The sequence below is a fragment of the Amblyraja radiata genome, chromosome 1, assembly GCF_010909765.2.
Source record: "Amblyraja radiata isolate CabotCenter1 chromosome 1, sAmbRad1.1.pri, whole genome shotgun sequence".
Classification (NCBI taxonomy): domain Eukaryota; kingdom Metazoa; phylum Chordata; class Chondrichthyes; order Rajiformes; family Rajidae; genus Amblyraja; species Amblyraja radiata.
In genome coordinates this window covers 51,256,830-51,282,912 of record NC_045956.1, presented here as the reverse complement: position 1 = coordinate 51,282,912, position 26,083 = coordinate 51,256,830, and the positions used below count along the sequence as shown (strand labels likewise).

At 45.8% G+C, this 26,083-nt stretch overlaps 1 protein-coding gene across 5 annotated transcripts in view; it reads right to left on the bottom strand.

The window, feature by feature from the left end:
- psd3 (pleckstrin and Sec7 domain containing 3) overlaps window positions 1–26,083 on the bottom strand; it is a 480,227-nt gene that overhangs the window by 363,319 nt on the left and 90,825 nt on the right. Inside the window, exon 1 of one of the 5 annotated variants that reach the window (XM_033021870.1) lies at window positions 20,040–20,233. The exons of 3 other annotated variants lie outside the window; for them this stretch is intronic. The gene's annotated coding sequence lies outside the window, so the exon portion shown is untranslated. Of the gene's footprint in view, window positions 1–19,523; window positions 19,669–20,039; window positions 20,234–26,083 lie in introns of those variants that run through there. One more of the 5 variants, XM_033021863.1, reaches the window with a different exon arrangement.

Below are 26,083 nucleotides of genomic sequence, written 5' to 3'. Positions count from 1 at the left end.
CTAACTTTACTGTACCACCCTACTGCTTTTTTTTAAATTGCTGTTTTTTTCCCTTTTTCCTTCCGCCCACAATATTTAATATGAAAAAGAATATGTGATTCTGTTACCTTCTGTTTATTGTTTGTTTGGTTGTTTGTTTGTCTTTTTGCACAAAGTCCGCGAGCATTGCCACTTTTCATTTCACCGCACATCTCATATGTGTATGTGACGAATAAACTTGACTTGACAAGGGGGTAAATTTAATGGTGAAGTGCGAGGCAAGTTTTTTTTCTTTTTACACAGGGAGTAATGGGGGCCTGGGATGTGCTGCCAGGAGTGGTGACGGAGGCAGATACAATAGACTTTGTAGATACAGCACGGAAACAGGCCCTTTGGCCCACTGTGACAACGCCGACCTGCGATCACCCCAGAATCTAGCACTATCCTACACACAATAATGGCGTTTCAGAGATTTTTGAATAGGCACATGGAAGTGCAGGGAATAGAGTGATATGAATCATGTAAAGGCAGATGATATAAGCGTAACTTGGCATAAGTTCAGCACAAATATTGTGGGCCGAAAATTGTTCCTGTGCAGTTCTATGTCCTATGTCCTTGCCTCCCCTCTGGATGATAACACAGTAGAGTGACTTAGGGGCAGCGGTAGAGTCGCTGCCTTACAGCGCCAGAGACCCGGGTTCGATCCTGACTACGGATGCTGTCTGTAGGGAGGTTTGTACGGTTCTGTCTGGAACCGCGTGGGTTTTCTCCGGATGCTTCGGTTTCATCCCACATTCCAAAGAGGTGCAGATTTGTAGGTTAATTGAATTCTGTAAAATTGTAAATTGTCCCTGGAGTGTGGGATAGAGCTAATGTACGGGTGATCGCTGGTCGGCGCGGACTCGATGGGACAAAGGGCCTGTTTCCACGCAGTATCTCAAAAGAGACTAAAAAGTGAGTGGTCTCATTCATTTCTCAACATTGCTGATAAATGCAGCAATTATTCAGCTTTTCTCCGCATGTAACACTGAACATGACACATCTGCATTGAGATCCTCCCACCCAATCATGCAGCAACAAGCAGCTTTGAGTTCATCTCACCAGGTTAAACCATATTCTCAATTACTTAAGCCAAATAAACACATATCAAATTACCACAGCTGATTTAACAGACCTATCCCTCATTAACATTGTTTTGTTTTCCTCTAAAAACAGCGTGTAATAAAATTACAGAAAAGCCAGGACGATACATTTAAAGCTCTAACCTATACTTGTGGATTAAACCCTCTGAATCCATTAGCCGATTCCAGTTTCATCATTCATTCCTGACTAATCAGAACTGAATGCACTGTACACTTAGAGAAAGCCATGCACCCGTTTATAAATATGTAATTCAACCATTGTCAGCTGACTTCAAACATTTCAGGAAGATCACAGCCACTATTACTGACTATGATGCACCAGCATACTTGCAGTCCGACTGCTGTATAGTGACTTTACTCATTTGACCAAATTATGGCTGTACTGTAATACAATCAGAGCTAAGGACCTCGAATAGCTTAATTCAACAGGCAACGATTAACACAAACTAACAGGACTTCTTCACCATACATGTTAGTTCACATGTTGCATATGAGTAAACACAAAAAGCTAGAGTATCTCAGCGGGACAGGCAGCGTCTTTGGAGAGAAGAAATGGGTGACGTTTCTGATTGAGGCCCTTCTTTGTCTGAAGAAGATTTTATTTTCACCCAAAAGGCATGAGGGAACTGTAACGACCTAATCTCTCCATGGTGGCGCAGCGGTAGAGTTGCTGCCTTACAGAACCAGAGAGCCGGATTTGAGGTTGAGTACGGGTGCTGTCTGTATCGAATTCATACATTCTTCCTATGACCGTATGGAATTTCTCTGGGTGCTCCGGTTTCCTCCCATATTCCAGAGACATTCGGGATTGTAGGGTTAGTTGGCTTCTGTAAATTATCCCTGGTGTGTAGGATAGAACTAGTGTACAGGTGATCATTGGTCGGTGCGGACTCGGTGGGCCGAAGGGCCTGTTTGCTCACTGCCCACTTATGACATATAATAAGATGAGGTAGAAATGCTTCCTACCCTTAAAAGATCTGAGACATGTACTGAAAATTCATAACCTGTGGCCTCTATGGATTTGATCGCCATGCTGTAGGAAAGATGCCATTAAGCTGGGAAGAGTGAAGTGAAGATTTGCAAGGATATTATCAGAACTTGAGGGTCTGAGCTATACAGAGAGTTTGGGCAGGCCATTTTATTATTTGGAGCACAGGGTATTGAGAGGTGATCCTATAGAGGTGTATATTATGAGGGGAATAGATAGGATACATTGCATCATCTTATTCCCAGGGTAAGGGAATCAAGAAATAGCCTACGTTCAAGGTGAGAGTGGCACGATTTAATCGGAACCTATTTGGCACAGAGGGTGATGGGTATATAACACGAGCTGCCGGAGAAAGTCATTGAGGCAGGTACAACAACAACATTTAAAAGACATTGGAGCAGGTACATGGATAGGGAAGGTTTGGAGGGATATGGGCCAAATGTGGGGAAATGGGACTAGCTTAGAAGGGGCATCTTAGATGGGGCATAAGGTACACAAAATTGCTGGAGAAACTCAGCGGGTGCAGCAGCATCTATGGAGCGAAGGAAATAGGCGACGTTTCGGGCCGAAACCCTTCTTAGATGGGGCATAAGTGAGTTGGGCCGAATTAAGACCCTTTGACTATAAATGCGTGAAATTAAGTTTAGGCTTTTGTTTTAAACTTGCACGGACTTGATGGGCCCAATGGCCTCCTCTACTTCTCGATTTCTTTACAATTCTATGAAGCTGCCATATTTTGCTTGGTGTGACCTCTGCAACTTTCACTTGGAATCAACTGCAACTTCTTCAGGTCCATTTTGCTGCAGATTGAGTTTAAAAAAAAAGAAAGCTGCAGGTCTGTGGAACAAGACTGAGTGAGTGGGGCGTTTGGGAAGACTTGTGCAAATGAACCACACTGGCAAGATGTGCTGGAAGGCATCCATCTGCGCTACACAATTCCAAGCTACCAGCAGAAGTCTCTGCACCTTCCGAACAATTCTTTTCCTCGGCACAGCATCTGCTAAAGTGCACATTCCTGTTGCTCCTTGCTGGAACATGGAGCCAACAAGCAGTTCTTCAGCTGCATGTGTTTCTCTGTCCCTACAGTATTAGTCTGTTATTTGCCTTAAGACCAGCTGGTAGACAAATCCTTCCATCCCTAAATGACAGACGTGTCAATACGTAACACACTCGCTGGTGTGTTCAGACCCACGGCGGAGGTGGGCAGGAGAGCCACAGCCACAATCAGCGACGTTTGAGAAGGGGGAAGGAAGTAAAGGGTGTTAGGCTTGTTAATTATTTGTTATTAATTTGCTATTTAAAAAAATTAATGGCGTGAAAGGATTAAAAAAATGAGACTCAAGAGAGAACAACCAGACTGCCATCTGTGAGGTGGTGCATAATTTAACTGAGGGATACACATAACAATGACATTTGCGATTATATGGCTTGTTCAAGACATCAAAGCTGCTCAATGACACCAAATGCATAATGTTTGCTGTTTCTTAGGCAACAGTATCCATGCCATCTCACTCACAGCAAATAGATAAAGGACCGGCTAATCAGTTTTAGTTTAGTTTAGTTTATTGAGGTACAGTGAAAAGTTTTTGTTGCATGCTCACCAGTCAGCGGAAAGACAATGCTGCAGTGCTGGCGTGAAGGGCCGAATGGCCTCCTCCTGCACCTACTTTCTAACACATGATTACAATCGAGCCATCCACAGTGTACAGATACAAGTTCCACTTGCCATTTGAAATTGAGCCTGTGACATTGGCGAGCAGGAATCCCTGCTTTCTACTGAGTTGGCTTATAACCATATAACCATATAACAATTACAGCACGGAAACAGGCCATCTCGACCCTTCTAGTCCGTGCCGAACACGTATTCTCCCCTAGTCCCATACACCTGCGTTCAGACCATAACCCTCCATTCCTTTCCCGTCCATATAACTATCCAATTTATTTTTAAATGATAAAAACGAACCTGCCTCCACCACCTTCACTGGAAGCTCATTAATTATGGATCATTAATGCTGCTTTTCTTTGTTAGCCACACGCATCTTCCAAGGGATGCACTTCAAACACACAAAGGTGCAATAACTGGACATTATCGTAAAAAAAAAAAAAAAATAGGAGCCGGTCCCATAGTATGTAGGCTTTTCTTCCCTCAGCCATTCAATAAGGCTAATACACCCAAATCTATGCAGCACTCTGGTAAACTTCTTCTGCACCTTTTCCAAAGCCTCCACAACATTTGTGTAATGGGGCGACCAGAACTGCACACATTACTCCAAATGTGACCTAACTAAAGTCCATAATCCAGGCATCATGACTTTATGACTCTGATATTCAATGCCCTGTCACATGTAGCCAGGTACAGTGAACATATTTTATTGCATGCTATCCAGTCAGTGGAAAGCCAAAACATGATTACAATTGAGCAGGATAAAGTGCAGTAAAGTCAGATTAAAGATAGTCCGAGAGTCTCAAGTGAGGTTGATAGTAGCTCAGGGCCGCTCTTTAGATGTCGCTAGGATGGTTCAGTTGCCTGAAAACAGCTGGGAAGAAACAGTCCCTGATTCTGAAGCTATGTGTTTTCACACTACTGTATCTCTTGCCTGATGGGAGAGGGCAAGAAGAGGGAGTGACCGGGGTGAGACTCACCCTTGATTATGCTGGTGGCCTTATCGAGGTATAGATGGAGTCAATGGAAGGGTGTTTTTTTTTGTGATACTCACCAATCTAGGGGGCGCTGCTCTGGCAGCAGCCATGTCATGCAGCTCGTCAGTTTTTCAACTTTTTTTTATTTTTTTAGTATGTTTTAAAGTCTGTATTTAATGTTTCTTTGTGTGTTTTGTGTGGGGGTGGTGTGGGGGGGGTAAGGGGGAAACCGCTTCGGTCGCCTCCTCCACGGAGAGGCGAGTTTTTCCAGGTCGCCTCCCCCGTGGCATAACATCAAGGATCGACGCGGCCTTTCCCGGAAACGCGCCCGGGGCTTCAGCGGTGGGCGCAGCGTGGACTCTCGGCGTGGAGCGGGTGAGCCCTCGCTGGAGGGGAGCGCTCCGTTTCGCTGGCCCGGGGCAGCCGGCAGCCTGAAGTCGCAGCCTGAAGCCGCGGTCTGCAGAGCTCCAGCTGGGGATCTCACGTTGGGGACCCGGGGGAAGAAGAAGCCATCACTGCCGGCCCGCGGCCGACTTCTACCGCGGGTCCGGCATGGACTTACCATCACCCCTGGAGGAGAGCTTCTACCGCCAGCCCTGCAGTCTACGGTGCTTCTGGCTGTGGCGGGGACTTTAAATTTTGACCGCCGGCCTGCGGCCTACAACAACTTAAAGCCGCGGTCTCCGGTGAGGAAGAGCCGATCCTGGACTGACTCTGGTCCTGACCACGGGGGGGAAATGGAGGAGGACTGGCCAAATTTTGTGCCTTCCACCACAGTGATGAATGCTGTGGTGGATGTTTGTGTTACAGTTTTATTGTGGTTGTGTGTTCTTTATTATTGTATCGCTGCTGACAACCCAAATTTCCACCAGCCTGGCTGTGTGGCAATAAATTATATCTAATCTAATCTAATCTAATTATATCTAATCTAATCTAAATTTCACTGTGGTCCAAAAATCCAAACAAGTTGGAGTTGCTTCTTGGCACTAACAAAGACATTCTGATCAAATTTCACGTGCTTTAAAATTGTTCGCAGACTACCCTGACAGCTAGTTCAGTGCACTCTATATGGTTTAGTTTAGTTTAGAGATACAGCATGGACACAAGCCCTTCAGGCCACTGAGTCCACATTAACCTTCGATGACCTGCTCACACTAATTCCATGCTATCCCACTTTCTCATCCATTCCTTACACACCCAGGACATCTTACAGAGGCCAATGAACCAACAACCAACAATGGTAAAGGCAGCATTAGAGTGGTAAAGAAGGCATAGGTCAGGGCACAGAGTGTAAAGGGCCTGTCCCACCAGCATGCGGTAGCATGCGTCTAGCGCGACCAAACGTGGTCGCTTGAGGCGTACGGCCTCGCAGGGCTGGTCCCACTTCGATCGGCGGAGGCGTATGGAGTTGTGCGGGGCTGGTCCCAACATCGCGCGGGGCTCCAAAAATTTTGTACTGTTCGAAAATCCCGCGCGCCAACGGCCTGTCGGCCCGCAGGCGCATTGAGGGAGTACGCAGCATCTCAACGGCGTACGCAGCATCTTGACGGCGTAGCACAAGGCGTTGCGCGATGACGTCACCGCCCAGCTTGCCATTGCGCGATGACGTCACCGCCCGACGCCGTGCGACGTCCAAATTCAGTCGGACCGCCTCCTGCCCAGCTGATTGGTAAGTTTGACGTAAATTACGTCACACGCGAACTTTGCACGTACTTAGCGCAAACTCCACTTCCGTTTGGTCGTGCTAGACGCACGCAATCGCATGCTGGTGGGACAGGCCCTTAAGAGTCAGAAAGTCATGCTACAGCTTTACAGGACTTTAGTTGGGCCTCATTTGGAGTTGCGTGTGCAGTTCTGGTCGCCCCATTAAATGAAGGTTTTGCAAAGAGTGCAGGGGAGGTTTACCAGAATGATGCCTGGATTAAGGCGTTTTAGCTACAGGGAGAGACAGACTTGGATTGCTTTCTGGAATGCCAGAGGTTACAGGGGGCTTTGTAGAAGTATATTAAAACTGTGAGAGGTACAGAAAGGGCAGACAGTCAGAATCTTTTTCCCAAGAAGGAAAAAAAATCAATTATTAAAGGGTATAGCGCTAAGGTGAGAGGGGCAAAGTTTAAAGGAGATGTGCGGGGCAAGTTTTTTTGTCAGACAGGGGGAGGTGAGCACATGGAATGCACTGTCAGGGATGCTGGTTGAAGCAGATACATTAGTGGCATTTAAAATACTTTTGGATGGGCATATAGATTTGCAGGGAATGGAGTGATATGGATTACATGCAAGCAGATAACAGATAATCTTAGCGACATGCAGAAACACAGAACTGCAGATGCTGGTTTATACCAAAGATTGACACAAAGTGCTGGAGTAACTCAGCGTGTCAGGCAACATCTCTGGAGGAAAAGGCCTTGGCATCATTTTTGCCGTAGACATTGCGGGCCAAAGTGACCGTTCTTGTGCTGTGCTTTTCTGTTTCATGTTCTATGTACACATCTTTGGGATGTGGGAGCAAACTGGAGCACCCGGAGGAAACCCACACGATCACAGGAGGAATGTGCAAACTCCACACAGACAGCAGCCGAGGTCAGGATCAGACCCTGGTCCCCGACGCTGTGAGGCAGCAGCTCTACAGGCTATGCCACGGTGCCATGTCACTTTTGATAAGACACAAAATACTGGAGTTACTCAGTGGGTCAGGCAGCATCTCTGGAGAGAAGGAATGGGTGACATTCTGGGTCGAGACCCTTCTTCAGACTGAGTGTCATGGGAAAGGAAACCGAGAGATATGGAAGGGTGAGGTGTGAAAAGGAGAAATCAATGGGGCCAAAGTTCAAGGAAAATGTGTCACTTTTTGCATGTTTATAGATCTTCTATATGAACGTACATGGAATCACGGGTAGGAATACCTTTTACTTGAGCAGGCCCGCCAGGTGAGGATTGAATGAACTAGAGTAGATAGAGGTGATTTAAAGTAGCATTGAAGGTGCTTGGCCTTCCGCCATAACCGCTTATTCCTGACTAACGAGGTTTGCATGTTTCTACCTGAGGGTATGTGTTGACAGTTCATTGGTTTCCTGCTGTTCTCAAACAGACACAGAATGCTGGAACAACTCAGCCAGTCAAGCAGAACTAGTAGAAAAAAAAGAGCCCGGTCAACATTTCACATCTCGGACTCTCCATCACAACTGGGGCTTCTAGGACTTGCTGGCCCAGAACTTGATGAGGGAGGGTCCCTAATCCGAAACACTGTCCGGTTTCTCTTTCTAAATTTGTTCATTGTGTGTTTATTTCTGTTCATTTTCTGTTTTGTTTCAGTGTCCAGCATCTGTGGGTTTATTTGTTTTCCTGTGTTCATTCAGGCTATGATTTGGTATTAGTACCTGGCATAGGGGTGGGTCTCAGTGTTGATGGTAGGCCAGTCTAATACCCGCTATTATCAGGCTTCTGAACTGTCTGGCTACAAGCTAGGGTATTGTCCAATTCACTTCTAACCCCATGGTTGACATTGGACATTGTCTCTGGAACTGATGTACTGTAATGCTGAGAGTTATATTCTACACTTCTGCAGGGCCAACAGTAACAAGAGGCAGCTTGTGAGATGGGAGGGAGCCCATGGTGACCGGGCGCATCCTGTCAGTGGCGGTGGCCTGAAGAAAGCGCTGCCCCCAAGGGCTACAACGTGAGCCGCAACAACAGCCGTGCCAACTGGACCACATGGTGGGTGAGGAAGGGCTCGCTGGTGCCCCTTGCAAGCTGGGGATGACTTCGGCAGGTCCGTCTGAAACTGTTATAATGGAGTTAAAGTTCAAGTTCAAGTGAGTTTATTGTCATGTGTTCCTATTCCATTGAAACAAGGGTTTACTCTATCTCCACATCCCATCGATGTACCTATCCAACGATGTTTTGATGTATGGTATAACTGATCTATTTGGAGAGGGAGAGGTAGATCAGCCATGATTGAATGGTGGCATAGATGCGATGGGCCGATTAGCCCGATTCAGCATCCGTGACCTATGAAGCTATAAACCCATGAAGAAAGTCACCAGATCTGAGCAGGGAGAGCAATGGCAGCAATCGGTGTTGGGTTTCTTGTCCAAAATGAACGGTTTTCTACGAGTTTGCTCCCTTGTTGTCTCTGTGTATTGCAAAGGAAGCCTGCGCCTCCAACTGAAAACAACACATTTCTTCCCCCCCTCCCACCCATTAAGGTTCCAGTTAAGATGCAAGAAGGAAATTCTGGCTGTCACAGGTTGCCCCATTCTAGTTCACAGTTGTCAACCACAGCAAAGGGCATGAGATATTTTGTACTGTGAGGGATGACATCATTTTATACCTGAAAATCATGGAAACATATTTTTGGAAATAGAAAATTAGGGATGAACAATAAAAGGTGACATTGTCAGTAACATTCAAGTGAAGGAACAAGACTTTAGAGTTTGGAGATAGAGCGTGGAAACAGGCCCTTTAGCCCACCTGGTCCGCGCCGACCAGCGATCACCCCGTACGCTAACACTATCCTACACATTAGGGACAATCTACAATTTTACTGAAACCAATTAACCTACAAACCTGCACATCTTTGGAATGTGGGCGGAAACCGGATTACTCAGAGAAAACCCACGTGGTCACAGGGAGAAGGTACAAACTCTGTACAGACAGAACACATAGTCAGGATCAAACCCAACTCTCTGGTGCTGTAAGGCTGCAACTCTACCACTGCGCCACTGCACCGCCCCACAAGTGAAAGGTAAGCAAATTTGCTTCCAGTTTCGCAGTAGGGTTTGCAATGTCAACCCCAATGTCAAATGTGCATTTGGTTCAAAGGTCCAAATGGCCTCCTCCTGCACCTATTTTCTATGTCAAACTTAGGTAAATTATAGCCTCCATGCCTGTTCACTGCCTGGGTTATCTGATTCCAGGCAGAGCTATAATTAATTGGTAGAAATAACTGCTGCTGGTGAACAGGTGAAGGGAGGGCAGGAAATAAGGCAGGCAACTATGGAGGGAAAAAAAGGGAACTAGCGCTTTGATTCACTGAAGATCATCTAATATTAATGTGCATTGAAGTTCATCCCTTTTCGTTTGCATCGACAGAAAGATAAACTGTAAATGTTTCAGGTATGCAATGCCTGCTCAGAACTGGAAAATATCTGTGGAAACAGGAACTGCATATGCTAGTTTACAAAAAGGGCACAAAGTGCTGGAGTAACTCAGCGGGCCAGGCAGCATCTCTGGAGAACATGGATAGGCGGCATTTGAGGCGTGACCATTATTCAGAAGGGTTCCGACCCGAAACATCACTGGTCCATGTTCTCCAGAGATGCTGCCTGACCTGCTGAGTTACTCCAGCACTTTGATAAAAAGATAAAGATAAAAGTTATTTTTCCAATAATAGAGAAAGCAGGAGAGGGGGATGTGGAGAACAAAGGGAATGTCAATGTTAGGGCAAGTCAAAAGGACTTAATGAATACACAAAAGGCTGCAGATGCTGGGATCGGGAGCAGAAGAAAACTGCTGGAGGAACACACTGTAGGGCAGCATCTGTGGAGGGAAATGGATAGTTGACATTTCAGGTCTAGACCCCTCGCCTGGACTGCTGGAGTCAGGATTTAACAATGGGAATTAGCAGCACATTAAATTTCTTGGTCAGTGTAACTCTTCCCATTTCCCCTCACAGTTCAGCTGAAGACATCAATAATTTAGCCCCACAGCATGGGCGGCACAGTGGCGCAGCGGTAGAGTTGCTGCCCTACAGCGCCAGAGATCCAGGTTCGATCCTGACTACAGGTGCTGTTTGTACGGAGTTTGTACATTCAGCGCGACCTGTGTCGGTTTACTCTGGGACCTCTGGTTTCCTCCCACATTCCAAAAACGTGCAGGTTTATAGGCTAATTGGCTTCGGTAAAATTGTAAATTGTCCTAGTGTGTGTAGGATAGTGCTAGTGTATGGGGATCACCGGTCGGCACGGACTCAGTGGGCTGAAGGGTCTGTTTCCGTGCTGTATCTCTAAACTAAACTAAACCACAAAACATTCCTAAACTACTTTGTAAAGCCACGTGATATGCATGAGCTCAGACTTGGCCATATTCTACCTCATTACAGGAAGTCCTTCAGTTTACAACCTGCATTAAGGAATAATTAGCCTTGCTCTGCAGCATTATAGACTTTGAACTATCGGAGAAGCAAAGTAAACTGGTCGAAGGTCTCGGATCTCATTGGAGAGCACTTTCTCTGTTAATCACAAGTCTCTTGGCTCCATCAAACTGTGCTCATTCCAAAGGCAAGTTTTAAGAAGTTCAAGACAAGCATAAAAAAATAGTTTTGTAAACAGTCATTTGCCTTGGAGCGAAGTGACATTATTTACTCAACGTGAATACAAAAAACAAACCTTCACTAACTGGAACAGTTTTTCCAGAGCACAGATAACACTGTTTGACGTACATAACCTCTACATTCTTAGCTGGTGGACGTGTTGTAACAGAACATCTTATATTACTGCAGAAATGCAAATTTCATAATCTCATTGCTAACCTAATCCATTTGAGTTTCCCTGGCAGTAACAGTTTTCTATTCCTGTTGTTTCGACAAAACCTGCCGCAATGGGACAGCTTGTGTCAGAACGGAACTCCACTCTAAATGTACCAGTGCAATTTCTGAACAAGGCACTTATTCCAACAATCACTACATCTGTCACATGGGACTGCACAAATATATATTCACGGTCTGATGACAAAGGACTTGAGGAGTAATATTCACATGGAAATATGTTGTTTTGGCAATAATACAAATTCCTATGTATATCCCGCTCCGGAGATGGGTGACAACAGGGATGAAATCAGTATGATTGTGACAGAAATTATTTTTGGCACAAGGTGACACACATTTCTAAAACAGGCACATATTTGCTGGCATCTTAAATGTACAGATTAAAAAGCGGAATCCGAGATGTTAGGTTCGCATTCTGATCTTGATTTTAGATTTCAAATATTTTTCCACAATTTCCGATCAATTTTAAAGGCAATATATTGCAATAGTTCTATGTAATGATAACAGCTTATTATAAGGATTTAAAAAAAGGGACACTAAGAGCTGGAGTAAACTCAGCAGGCCATGCAGCATCTCTGGAGCAGATGGATAGGTAACGTTTTGGGTCAGGACCTTCCTCAGACTGATTGTGGGAGGTGGTGGGGGACGGAAGGTGTGAAGCCGGAAGAGTGGTGGGGTAGGAACATGTCTGGTGAGTGTCGGATGGATACAGGTGAGAGGGTTATTTGATTTTGATAGGCAGATGGTTGGACAACGGCCAGAGATGAAAAGAAATGTGCAAGATAAGGATAGAAGAAGTTTGAACTGTGGATGGTAGGTGGATACAGGTTAACTGAGGGAAGGTTAACTGATCTTGTATAAGCTCTGACACTGCGGGGTCAAGTGGCTAGGAGCATGTTATCAAGCCTGATACTGCAGTAGGGTTCTGAGGCAGCACTGCACAGCTAGAGGGGCATCTTGGAGGCACAAGAGATTGCAGATATTAGAAACTTGATTAAAAAAACAAAGTACTGGATGAACCCAGTGGATCATGCAACATCTTTAGTAATCAGAGCATAGAAAAATGCAGCATTGAAAATATGCTGCCTTTTGACCCATAATGCCTCTGCTGAACATAATGCCAAGATAAGCTTACCTCATCTACCAGTAAATTCCCACCATAGCCATGTGCCAATCTAAACACCTCTTAAACACTCCAACGGAAGGAGTCACGAATTGCACAAAGGAAGATGTCTGTGTTTGTTGAAAATCAATCGCCCCAGCCCAAAGACATCGCGGGAAGTGGTCATCAGTTCAAGGATCAGAATTAGTCCATTCAGCCCAACAAGTCTACTCCGCCATTCCATCACGGCTGATCTATCTTTCCCTCCCTCCCAACCCCATTCTCCCACCTTCTCCCCATGATCCCTGACACCCGTACTAATCAAAAATCTATCAATCTTTAAAAATACCCAATGACTTGGCCTTCACAGCCGTTTGCGGCAATGAATTCCACAGATTCACCACCCTTTGACTAGATACATTTCTCCTCATCACCGTTCTAAAGGTACCTCCTTTTATTCTGAGGCTATGGCTTTTGGTCCTTGACTCTCCCACTAGTGAAAACATCCTCCCCACATCTACTCTATCCAGGCCTTTCACTAATCAGTAAGTTTCAATGAGGTCCCACCTCATCCTTCTAAACTCCAGCAGGCATAGGCACAGTGCCTTCAAACGCTCATCATATGTTAACCCAATCAGTTGTGGGATCATTCTTGTAAACCTCCTCTGGACCCTTTCCATTGCCAGCACATCCTTCCTCGGATACAGGGCCCAAAACTGCTCACAATACTCTAAATGCAGTCTGACTAGTGCCTTCCAAAGCCTCAGCATTAGGGCAGTGTTTTGGACTCAACCATCTTGTGCTACTTCATGCATGACCGACCTTTCACCGTAAGCTCAGAAGCGTTTTAGATTTTATTCGTTTACACAGACACAGCATGGAAACAAGCCCTTCAGCCCATCAAGTGATGGCACAGGCTAAAATCGGCTAGATTATAGCAGACTATGTGCATCTTTGGCATGTTCAAGGAATCATAGAGCAGAAGAGATTTTTTATCATCCCTTAAGAGAAGAGCTGCGAATCCCAAAACCTGCCTTCATCGACAGGTCGGTGGTGGAAAGATTCAACAACGCCAAGCCGGGGCGGAAATCCTGTGGGGGGGGGGGACGGACGGGGGGGGGGGGGGGGGGGGGGGGGACGGGGGAGACACATCCCCACATGCTTTGAGAGGTGCTGGACAACCCCCCCCCCATGTTTTGTAATCCAGACTTTATCAGACGCTTTCTAAGGGCTGAATTGGCCCGTTTGCGGGGCTTTTCCACGCCTGGCGCGGCTTAAAATCAAACTGCTGCATCGAGGCGGTCGAGGCTCCCGATGTTGAAGCCCCTGCCGGCCGATGAAAGACCCCGTGAACGGGCCGATTCAAGCACCACGATTCTGGGCGGATGAAGCTGCTGTTGCTGGAGTCGGTCACCAACCAGGTCAGCTCCTGATGTTACCGTCCACAGGGCTCACGGCCGAAGCCTCGCGTGTGTGTGCATGCGTGCGCGGCGTGTGTGTGTCCCGCATGTTTTGTGTCCCCCGCATGTTTTGATAGTGATTTCCGTGCCGGACGCCAAGTTCCCTGATGTGCACATCACTGAAGATCTGTTCTGGACCCAGCACATTGATGCAATTGTAAAGCAAGCCCATCAGCGGCACTACTTCCTGAGAAGATTGAGGACATTCTGTATGTTGACGAATACTCTCTTGAACATCTACATAGATATGGTAGAACACATGTTCATTGGATGCCTCACGGCCTGGATTTGGCAACTCAGAATGAAAAAAGTTTCAAAAAGTGGTGGACATTGCCCGGTCCATCACAGATTCTGGTTTCCCCACCATCAAAGGGAATAGAGGAGGTGCTGTCTCAAATAGGCACCCAGCATCGTCAAGGATCCACACCACCCTGGCCACACTCTCGTTTCACCCCTGCATTGGGAAGAAGGTATAGGAGCCTTAAAACTGTAACATCCAGGTTCAGAAATAGCCTCTTCCCAACAACCATCAGGCTATTGAACACCATGAATTCCAACTAAACTAGGTCTGAAGAAGGGTTTTGGCCCGAAACGTCGCCTATTTCCTTCGCTCCATAGATGCTGCTGCACCTGCTGAGTTTCCCCAGCAATTTTGTGTACCTAGGAACTACTATCTGCTTGATTGCGCTGGGGACTTTGGTTCTTTTGCATTACATTGGATTTTTTTATTTATTGAACATTTTTTTTCAATTTGTTTATTATATTATCTATTGAGTACTGCATTTACAAACTTGAGGTGCTGCTGAAATGCAAAAACATTTCATTGTTCTGCTTCAGTTCACCCGACAATAAAACACTCTAGACTATCTTGAATTGTAGGAAAGAACTGCTGTTTGTACCGAGGATAGACACAAAGTGCTGGAGTAACTCAGCAGGTCAGGCAGCACCTCTGCAGAAAGAGTATATTGACGTTAGTCTGAAGAAGGGTTCCAACCTGAAACGTCACCCATTCCTTTTCAATTCTCCATTATCAAACATCAATGGAGTTTTTCTTCCTCAAACTCGATGCGAAATAGTTATTATTCTTACAAACACTGTGAAGCTATGTTAAAAAAATTTTTTTTTAAAGGGAATTAAAAATAAAACTAACTTACAGTAATTGCATTTAGTTTACACTGATAGCGTTAAATGCTCAGAACTACATGCAATTAATACATCTTTAGTTACACCACTGCAGACCTATCACCAGATGCCAACTCTTTGAAAGAAAAGTCCAATTAGTATTCTTTCCCCACCTCTCCCTTTATTCTCTCCTCATTCCCAATAGACCTTTCGCATTTTCCGTTAATGAAGACATAAGTTAAAAAAACGTTTAGGTAACTATTTTGGGTTTGCCACTAATACAGATCACTATATTATTTATATTATGTTTTGCACGATGTAAAATGAATCAGCTGGGAAAAGATTGCTGACTTCAGCACAATAGTTGCCATGGAGTTAGGTTAGAGGTTAGGACACCAGCACTATGGAAAGAAATGTTGTTTTTTGTTTAAAAGGGAAATGTAAACAATTTAAAGAAGATTTATTCATAAGTTAAACAATGCGATTGGGAGCAAGGAAAGTTACTTTGAGTAATGAACATGCCACAATATCACAAGTTACACCAACAAATTGAATTATATGGTTTTTCTCTTTGTTTGTGGGCAAATACTTACCTGATGGATCAATTGTACTGTATTGCACAATGGGATTAATCCACATCAGGAAAGACCTGGTGTGGATGAATCCATTGTACAATACAGTAAACAAATTGATCCATCAGGTAGGTATTAGCCCAGGTTCCTCCATTTGTTCATCATCCACTGATCTCAATGATGATTCCCAAATTTAATTGGAAGTAGTTTGTGAATACTTAAGTGCCTGTCCCACTTAGGAGACCTAAACAGCAACCTCTGGTGACCTTGCCCACCACTCAAGGTTTCCATGAGATCACCGGAGGTTTTGGTCACTCTCCCTAATGGTCGAAAGTGGTTTCCGCGGTGGTCGAGGCTTCATCTAGGTTGCTGCTATTTTTTCATCATGATTAAAACCAGCCTCGACTAAAAATAGGTTGCCGTTTTAAAAATCGATAATTTTTTAGTCGCAGGTCTAGTCGAAGCCGGTTTTCTTCATAGTCGAGGAAGGTTTTCAACATATGCGTGGGAGGTGGTAGGAGGTTGCAGGTCACCTCGACCTTGATTTTTTTTTGGGTGGCGGGCAAGGTCACCAGAGGTTGCTGTTTAGGTCTCCTGTGGGACAGGGGCTTTATGGACAATAATAGCTAACCATTAGAATTTCCATGGATATTCAACATTCTTGCCACCTTTATTCGAAGGCTACAAGGATAGTGTTTTCAATTATAAAGTAAACTGTACCATGGCAATAGAACATAGAACAGCACAGGAAATGGCCCTTCAGCCCACAATGTTTGTGCCGAACATGATGCCAAGTTAAACTGATCTCATCTTTTATACAAGATCCATATCCCTCTACTCATGCACTTCCATGTGCCTATCTAAAAGCCCCTTAAACACCACTTTCTGCCTCCACCACCCCCCCTGGCAATGTGTTCCAGGTCCCCACCACTCTCTATGTAAACAAACTTGCCCCACACATCTCCAGTAAACTTTCCCCCTCTCACCTTACAGCTATGCCCTCCAGTGTTGCACAGTTCCACCCTGAGATAAAGAGTTCTGACTGTCTAGCCTTTCTATGCCTCTCATATTTTTATATGCTTCTACCAGGTCTCCCCAAAACTTCTGATGTTCCAGGGTAAGCAATCTAAGTTTATCTCCTTCGTGCTAAAACCCTGTAATCCAAGCAGCAATCTGGTATATAACTCAAAATTGCCCAGCTTCAACCTCAGTCCGACCAATTTCAATGAATGTGCTGACAGCAATCTTCCTTGACCACCATTTATATTTTCAACCAATGGATGCAATTATCCTTGAATAAAGTGAACAGCAAAATAAGTTTCCCAATTTTGGGAAGCTTGGGGACTTGGAATCACATGTTTAAAACATAATTTTCAAATGAGATTCAATAGCACGCGCGCACACACATACACGCACACCAATGACCAACATGGTATTTCGAAAGACAAAATACCTTTCCCATCTTCCACTTGTAAATTACGTATGATTAACAAAAAAATTACAGACTTGTACTCACCAATGTGTTGAGGGAACAAAGGCAGAATGGCAATTGGTATTGAAGTTGCATTACAAAGTATTATTTCTGAGATGGAGACACATGGAACTGATAATGATGATGAAATGTGGAGAAACACAGCAGGGGGCAGACAGCAGCTGTGGGGGGAATTAAAAGCCAACGTTTCGGGTCAGGACCCTTATTCAAACTCAAGAAGTGACTGAAGAAGGGTCCCAACCGGAAGTGTTGCTTATTCGGTCCCCCCACGGATGCTGCCTGAACTGCTGCATTACCTCAGCACTGTGTGTTTTGCTCATTATTTCTGAGAAGTTTGAACTATTCACACTGATACCACTCAAACAAGACCAGAAATACCATCCGCCCATTTTTTCAAAAGAATCTCAATTGTCCAAAATATCTCTCATGTGGAAATGCTTGTTGCATTGCACATACATCTAGGCCATCACATGGCAATTCAATTGAGGCCAATAAATCACTGATAATTTATGAGTGTATCTAAATTGCAAAGACTGCAAACCGTTATGGAAAGCACTCGAGTCTGAATCTGCAGCAGAAAATGAACTGTTTATGTCTCCAGCTTAAGAATTTTTTTTTAACTTCATGGATAAAAATTAGAAATATTTTAAGACTTAAAGAAGTGGCTTAATCAACCCACTTGAATTGAACTGCAGACACTGGTTTACAAAATAAAAGGCACAAAGTGCTGGAGTATCTCAGCCGGTCGGGCAGCATCTCTGAAGGACATGGACAGGCAATGTTTAGGGTCGGGACCCTTCTTCATACTGGAGTCCATGTTCTCCGGAGATAGACACAAAATGCTGGAGTAACTCAGCGAATCAGGCAGCATCTCTGGAGAAAAGGAATTGGTGACGTTTTGGGTCGAGACCCTTCTTCAGACCAAAGATCTTTGCTTCAGGCAGTCAGGGAAGAGGGAAACTAGAAGTCTCTGGATATGCTGTCTGGCCCGCTAAGTTACTCCGATACTTTGTGTCTTTTTCTTTTGCCCACAGAGTGTGTATAATTGGCAACTAGGTTTTTTTTTAACTGCATTAATTCTGCATGAAACTGCAGCAGCATCTCCCTCTGCAACGAGAGCAAGGGACACAAAGAGCCCACTTTGTGTCTCTCAGACTAACAATGCTAGATGCATAAAGACTGCAGATGGTTGAGGGATTGCACAGTCTGGATACATTTGCAAACCACTGTGTGCGCCTTTGAGTTACACAGTTCACGACAGAATCACTCTACCCAATGGTCTTCTCTGCTCCCTGCCTGCCTGCCTGGACGCATCGTCTGTTATTAGTGGAGGCAGCTCTCTCCCCATCTCATCCATGTTCCCATTAACTCGGTGCACGCCGCCTGCACGGTACAATACCAAAGCCATACACACACAAGTTACTGGCAAGGGAAGGGAAAGATGAGCCTGACTTTATTTTTCCTCACTCTGACTTAGTGGCAACTTAGTTTAGTTTCATTTAGTTTAGTTTAGAGATATAGCACGGAAACAGGCCCTTCGGTCCACCAGCGACCCATGCACACTAACACTATCCGACACACTAGGGACAATTTGCAATTTTACCAAAGCCAATTGCCCTGCAAACCTGGCTGGGATAAACACAAAATGCTGGAGTAACTCAGCGGGAAAGCAGCATCTCTGGAGAGAAGGAATGGTGTTTCACAACCAATGTCTGCTTCACAACCAATGTCTGCTTCACAACCTACAAACCTGCACGCACCCGGAGAAACACCCCACGGTTACGGGGAGAACGTGCAAACTCCGTACAGAGAGCACCCGTAGTCAGGATCAAACCCGGGTCCCTGGCGCTTCAAGGCAGCAACTCTACCGCTGCCCCTTTCAAGCTTCAAGCTGAGTTTGAAGTGTCATCTCTTGCAGGCACCAGGGGAGCAGAGATTGTCCCTGGGACCCCCACAGACAGTCACTACCCACACGGTATATGGCACTGGTAAAGCCCAGATGCACGGGGAACAGCAGAATGTCTTTTACACTTTCACCACAAAATCCCACCCCTCCTCCGCCTATTACTGGCGGCAAAATACTGTCTCGTTTTTAGAGTGTCTCTAAAGTCTGAATAAGCGGCAGCACTGAGCTGCCAGCTAATGTCAGCGCTGTAACCGGGGCTGCGGATTACACTGGGCTTGATCCTGACACAATGATCAGCGGGTGACAGATGGAGAGACGGGCGCTTTGAACCGGTAGCCGCTCACAATTAGCATCCAGCCGGCACCCAGGCTGCGCCTCTTGTGCCTTTCCCATTGCTTTCACCGGAACGCTGGAAACCAGCGACATGAGCGGACGGCAGGAGAGCAGACAACAACAACAACAACAACAACAACAACACAACAAAAAGCGAAGGAAAGGTTTCTTTTGCCTCACTTGGCAGCCCTTGGTACGCACCACATATCACACGGTGCGACAAAAACTGCGAGTGTTCCTTACCCTGTCATTGCCGACGTCCCTCTGGCTCTGAAACTGAGCGGTGGCAGCCGGTATACTAGCGCCGGCTCCCCTCTCTGTCGCCTCTCGATCCTTCCCTCTGTGTAGCCAGTCTCTCCCTCTGCCCAGGGTTCCGGCTGCGTACAGTCCCTCACCCCCCTCCCACTGTCTCTCCTCCCCCCACCCACTCTCTCTTCTTCTCCCCCGTCTCTTTCTTTCTTCTTACTCCCCCTCTCTCTCTTTCACACAATCTTCTCCCTCTACTCTACACCGAGTTCTGGCGACTCTGCTGCCTCTCACTCTATATACACCCTCTCTCTTCCTGTACACAGAGGCTCTGTGCAGTCTCTCTCACACACACGTTCTCTCTACTCTGTAAACTGTGTGTCTCTCCCTATTACACACCCACCCAGCCTGTGTCGTTTTTGCTTTGTACTATCCCTGGACAGATCACTGTCTTCCCGACAGACCCTGGCCTCTTCACGACTGGTCTGAATCCCCCTCCTCCACCCAACTCACCCGCCTCTGCTGTCCATCAGGGTCTGCTTAAGTTTTAAAGGACTTCAGTGACCCTTCCCGTACAGTGTGTTTTCACCGTCTTAATCACAGCGCCAACCTCCCTGTCCATCGTGGTGTGTATCTGTATCACATTGGCTTTGCACCGTGTGAATTTCACTCAGACAGCGCTCCCCCCCGCTTGCCCTGTCCCCCGCCCGAGGGAAGAGAGAGCCCTGTGAACACGAACGCCCTGTGTATGTGTGTGTGTGTGTTGTGTTCCACTCTTAGTGTTTGCATCAACGCCTCCGGGGAGAGATCTCTAGACCAGCCCACTTCTGACACACGTGGCGCAAACCAGCGTACAACCTCCCCTCCCTCCCTCATATACAGGAGGGAAAGGATCGCTGATGCCACCCCGTGGGTCGCGGGGACCACCCGGCCGTCTCTACCACGCCGACCACAACGCCCACCCTGCCCCGCAGGTCGGCACCCTCCACGCCCCTTTCTCTCTCTCCCCCGCCCCCTTCTACCTGCCGCCGTCGCAAGGTGAAGCAGGCGGATCCACCCACCCCTTCACTCTCGGCAAAGGCACCACTTTTGAGAGAGAGCATAGAAATTAGGTGCAGGAGTAGGCCATTCGGCCCTGCACCGCCATTCAATATGATCATGGCTGATCATCCAACTCAGTATCCCGTACCTGCCTTCTCTCCATACCCTCTGATCCCCTTAGCCACAAGGGCCACATCTAACTCCCTCTTAAATATAGCCAATGAACTGGCCTCGACTACCCTCTGTGGCAGAGAGTTCCAGAGTTCTTCTCATCTCGGTTTTAAAGGATTTCCCCCTTATCCTTAAGCTGTTAAGAGCAGCCGGTGACCGAAGGATCGTGACTGAGCCCGAGACTCAGTAACAACCAGACAAATGAAAAAACAATAAGGAGACACTCAGTAACAGTGAGATAAAATAACAACCAGATAAATCAAGAGTGAAAATTAAGTTCAGGGAGTGGTGGTGAGAAAATTCAAAATTAAATGAAACAAAATAACAAAGGGTTAGTATATTCTGATACAACATGTGAAATTAAGAGATTCAGTATTATTGTCAAATAACTTAGATTCAGCAACACTGTGAGATGATAAAACAGTAATACTAGGAGATAAATTAACGTTGAGAATAATACAATGCAATAAAACAGGAGACATTTAGTTCTACTCTGAACTAAAATAACACTACCATTTGGGATGCTGTCAAATAAGAAATAAAGGGACAGTGATTTGGCAATACAGAATGTGTGAGATAAGCCAACATTGAGCTACAATGAGCCTGCCTGATTCAGTAATACGCCAGATTCATCTTCAGTGATACAGAGTTTAAGTAGCATAATAAGATTTATTAATCAAGAACTTTAGTTATACATTTGTGAAAATGAGATTAAACAGAAGCATCAGGGATATCATGAGATTCAAACACAGGGTGTCTGATACTGCGATCCAGCCATACGCTTAGATAAATAATGCTTAGTAGCAGATTTAGCATGAATTAATAACAGACTTGGTCATATTCAATAACGTTGTTGGAACTAAAATACTATTTTACTTCGGAGTCACGTGAGTGACTACATGAAGAAGGGCCGTCCGTCTGCGTGCGCGTCATTACGTCTGAACGCAACGCGCGCGATGGACCGGCAGGCACTGCGTCCTCCCAGCCGTCGGGATGGGCAGGTAAGGAAAGTTGAACTACTTACCTGCGTTCTTTCGGGCTTGAAGCTTTTTGTAGTTTCAGAGCCCAGATGTCGAGGAGACGGTCCGCGGGGATGTCGGCTGCCGAAGACCGCAGCATTCCCAGTAGCGGGCGACGGTCTTGTTCCCGACATTAGCGCCGACAGCAGAATCGGCAGGAGACTTCGTGCGGGAGGAGGTGCTCCATGGTGGTCCTGCGGGACGTAATACCACCCGCAAGTCTAACAAACCCGTTGACTCGGATGAGTCCGGGGAAGAGGGATACCCTCCCTCAACGGAGAGCGTCTGAGGACGACTCTCCCACATGGAGCAACTTATGGAGAAGTTGCTCCAACAATGATCTGCTCCGAAGGAGGGAGCAATATCAGCACGTCCTACAGCAGTCCCGGTGCTGGGAGCCTCACACATGGGGCAGCCCAATGTCTTCCCCATTGGAGGGGGAAGTACATATGGAAGAAACCACTCTGAATCAGAGTACAAAAGAACAGGGGGGGAAACCTTCCCAGGGACAAGCAGAAGAAAGGAAGTAAGTAAGTTTTACTTACATTGCACTGTTTAAGTCAACTCACATTGACACCAAAGTGCTTTACATAAAATGAATAATAAGCTTCCATACAAACAACAGAAAATAAGTACTTCTGCAATCATCCAGGTTCCACTGGGTGCTTCCCTGGATGGAGATGACAGCCCGGGTATTATGGAGAACCCGCAGGCAGCGGCACCTGTTTCAGGGCTGCACAAATGTCTCCAGCGCTGAGGAGAGGAGCATTCATGGTCCGTTTCAGTCTGACCCAAAGCTAGAACCTCATTTAGGTCCATTGGAGGGGCCATGTCAGCACAGGTATCCTCAGGGGCCTGCGGCAGCACCTGTTTACAGGGCTGCCTACGAATCTCACTCTCAGTGGAGGGGAGTGTGAGTGATCAGTAGGTAACTGATCTCGGATTTAAAGTATGAACATACTGAAGCACATGCATATGGCCTCAAGAACCAGCAGTTGGCAGAATATCCGCACGCTACAAATGCCGGCAAGGGAGCGCTATCAGCCGCCGAATCCTCTCTTCAGGTAAGACCAGAAGAAAGAAGCAAAAGCTGTCGGACCAATTTAGGTACCAACGACAAGCAAAACTTCATCAGTAGGCGACAACACACCCCACACCTCCATAGGGGGTAAGCGGTTCACTGAATCCGGTGGTAGCTTGAAAGCTGGGCACGGAAATATGATCAGAGACGTCTTCAAGGCAGACTCAGAATTATGGCCAGAATTGTCCTACAAGGCAGGCTCAGTATGATGAGGTTTTTCAGACCAAGACCCAAGCAGAGGTCAGGAGAAACATGGAATCCACACTCCCTACCAGTCCTACTCCCAATCAAGGAGAGAAAAAGAACCCGCATCAGGGGCCTTTGGGCTTACCACAAGACCACCGGTAGCCATGGAGGTAGGTGGGTCTGGGTTTACTGAAACAAGGGATTGTGGACCAGTTACATGTTGGTAATTTTACTCTTGTGTTTTTGTTCAAAATGACAATAACATAAATTTTCAGATCTGGTTTTTAAAAAAACAGATAATAACATGTGATTATTTTTACTGCACAACATACATAGGTTCCAAGCAGACTTGGAACTCGGACCGGAGTTGTCTTCAAGGCAGGCTCAGTATTTTGGGCAGGATTGCCATTCAGGACATGTGACAGATGGAGGATGTCACTTTATCCAGGTTTAACTAATATGTGCAGTACAGACTTTCAGAACAGCAAATTTTTGTTACGGTCTAACAACTGTTTTATAGGAGCTTCCTATAAAATGGTCACATGGCATGCATCGACCTCAAAGATGCATACTATTTGGTGTCTATTCACTAAGAACAGGAGATATTTGAAGTTTAACTGGATGGCATGGCTCTGCCAAATGGGTTGACATCAGCTCCTAGACTATTGACTAAACTACGGAAACCAATTCTGGGTCTACAAAGGTCTCAGAACCACATAGTAATGGCATATTTGGAGGACATTTTCATTTTGGAGTCACCAAGAATTGGCAGAAGCATCAGTCAAAGCAAACCAAAACCCTGTTTGAAAGAATTGGTTACCTCATCCATCCAGTTAAATCAAAATTGACACCTACAAGGGTAATTGATTACCTAGAATTTACTATCAAAAACAGTAAATATGTTGGTGACTTTGCCTAGGGGCAAACGACAATATTAATCAAGCCTGCTATGACCTGATAGTCAAATACTAGCCATCTATCAGGCAAACAGCGAGTGTAATTGGCAAATAGTAGCTGCATTTCCAGCAGTACGTCACGGGCCTTTGCATTACCAGAATTTACAGCGAGCAAAGGAACGAACACTCAGATTCCACGCAGGCCAAATTGGCAAAACTATGGATTGCCAGCAGAGGCCATTGTTGAATAACTATGGTGGATAACGAATGGGAGACAGCTCAAGGGAAATTTTGCTTGAAAGCCATCGGTGGTTCTTCAGACCAATGCAAGCGGCTAAGGATGGGGAGCCACAAACACAGTCTAGAGGTGTGGGGGCAGATGGAATGAGCAGGGGTCTGTAATTCCCCAACACATGGAATCAATTACCCAGAATTGTTGGGGGCACAATTTGGACTCAAGGTTTTCTGTAGCAATATGCAACCGGTGCTTGTTCAAATTCAGATTGATAACACCACTGCGGTGGTATATATCCATTAACAAGAGTGGTGTAAAATCTGTATCTTACGACAGATTGTCCGACCTCATTTGGCACTGGTGTATCGAGAGGAATATTTGGGAAATCTACAAGGTAGATCTAACACGGTGACAGATGCTGGATCACGAATGTTTAATAACAACACAGAATGGATGTTGATTAAGGCAGTATTTAACGAAATAACTACACGATTTGGCATACCAGATATTGATCTATTTGCATCTAGACTAAACCATCAGTTACCCAGATATGTGTCCTGCGAGCTGGATCCAGGAGCAAAGGCAGTGGATGCTTTCTCCCTCAATTGGGGAGGATTGTTTATGTATGCTTTCCGCAAAGTTGTCTCACAAACCGATGCTTGACCAAAATCAAGCAAGACTAAGCCACAGGCATATTGGTAGTGCCAGATTGGCCTACTCAAGCCTGGTTCCCAAAATTTTTTGGGAACTATAGTCCAGCCAGTTATGGCTGTACCCAAGAGCAGGGACCTCCTAGTGAACCCAGTTACAGGGAGTAATCATCCACATGAACATATAACTTGTTGGTCTGCAGATTCTGAGGAGGCCATTTCAAGGCATAGGACTGTCTGAACAAATACAACACAGTTCGGATAACAGATGTCTTGGAGTTCCTATCAACTCTGTACTATAACTATAAACAAAGTTATAGTGCAATCTATAGTGCCAGAGGCGCACTCTCCTCCTATCTGATGCTGGAAGCAGGGCACGGGTCGATAGGAATGCACCCCTTTACAACAAAATTCATGAAGGGAATTTACAATTTAATACCTCTAAGGCCAAGCTACACGGACACATGGGATGTGAGCATGGTACTAACCCTACTTTGACAGTGGGGACCGCCTATAACTAACCCTGAAGGTGGTATGCTGACAAAGAGTCCAGACACTGCAAAAGCTACGGTTGGACCACATGACCACCAATATGAACAACATAACATTTGTAATCAGGAACCTGATAAAACATAGCAGGCCAGGAATGCCAGGGATGGAGATCCAGTTTCTTGGCATATCCAGAGGACCTACGGTTGTGTGTGTGGTAACATACTAACACCACTATCTGAGAGTTACGGAGAACCTCAGAGGCTCAGAACAATCGGTCCTCATCAGCCATAAAAACCACACCAGAAGGTGTCAACTCAAACCATCTCCAGATGGTCAAAGAGGGTAATGGCGGTAGCAAGAGCGAACATTTATATGGTTAAATCTCACTCCACCAGGGCTGCATCTATGTCGGCAGCAAGAGCTATAGACATGCCTCTTGATGACATCCTAGTGGCTGCAGGATGGACGAATGAAATAACGGTCCACTGGTTTTATAACAAACCCATAACCGGACTGGGGGTGTTTGCACGTACCATTTTAAGTTCTGTCCCTCAGTTTACCCCCAAGGTTGGGAGGGGTAACTAGATTTTAAAAACTTTTCTTTCATTTAAAGCATCAGTGTCTTTACTTAACTACGTAATGTCTGAATGCTTTAATGATCACACGCATCCATGGTCAATCCATTCAGTGTGTGACGCCTGGATTCGTAACCGGCGTAAAATCACAGAGCTTTGAAATCTTCACGTAGTCACTCACGTGACTCCGAAGTAAAATAGTAAGATTAAA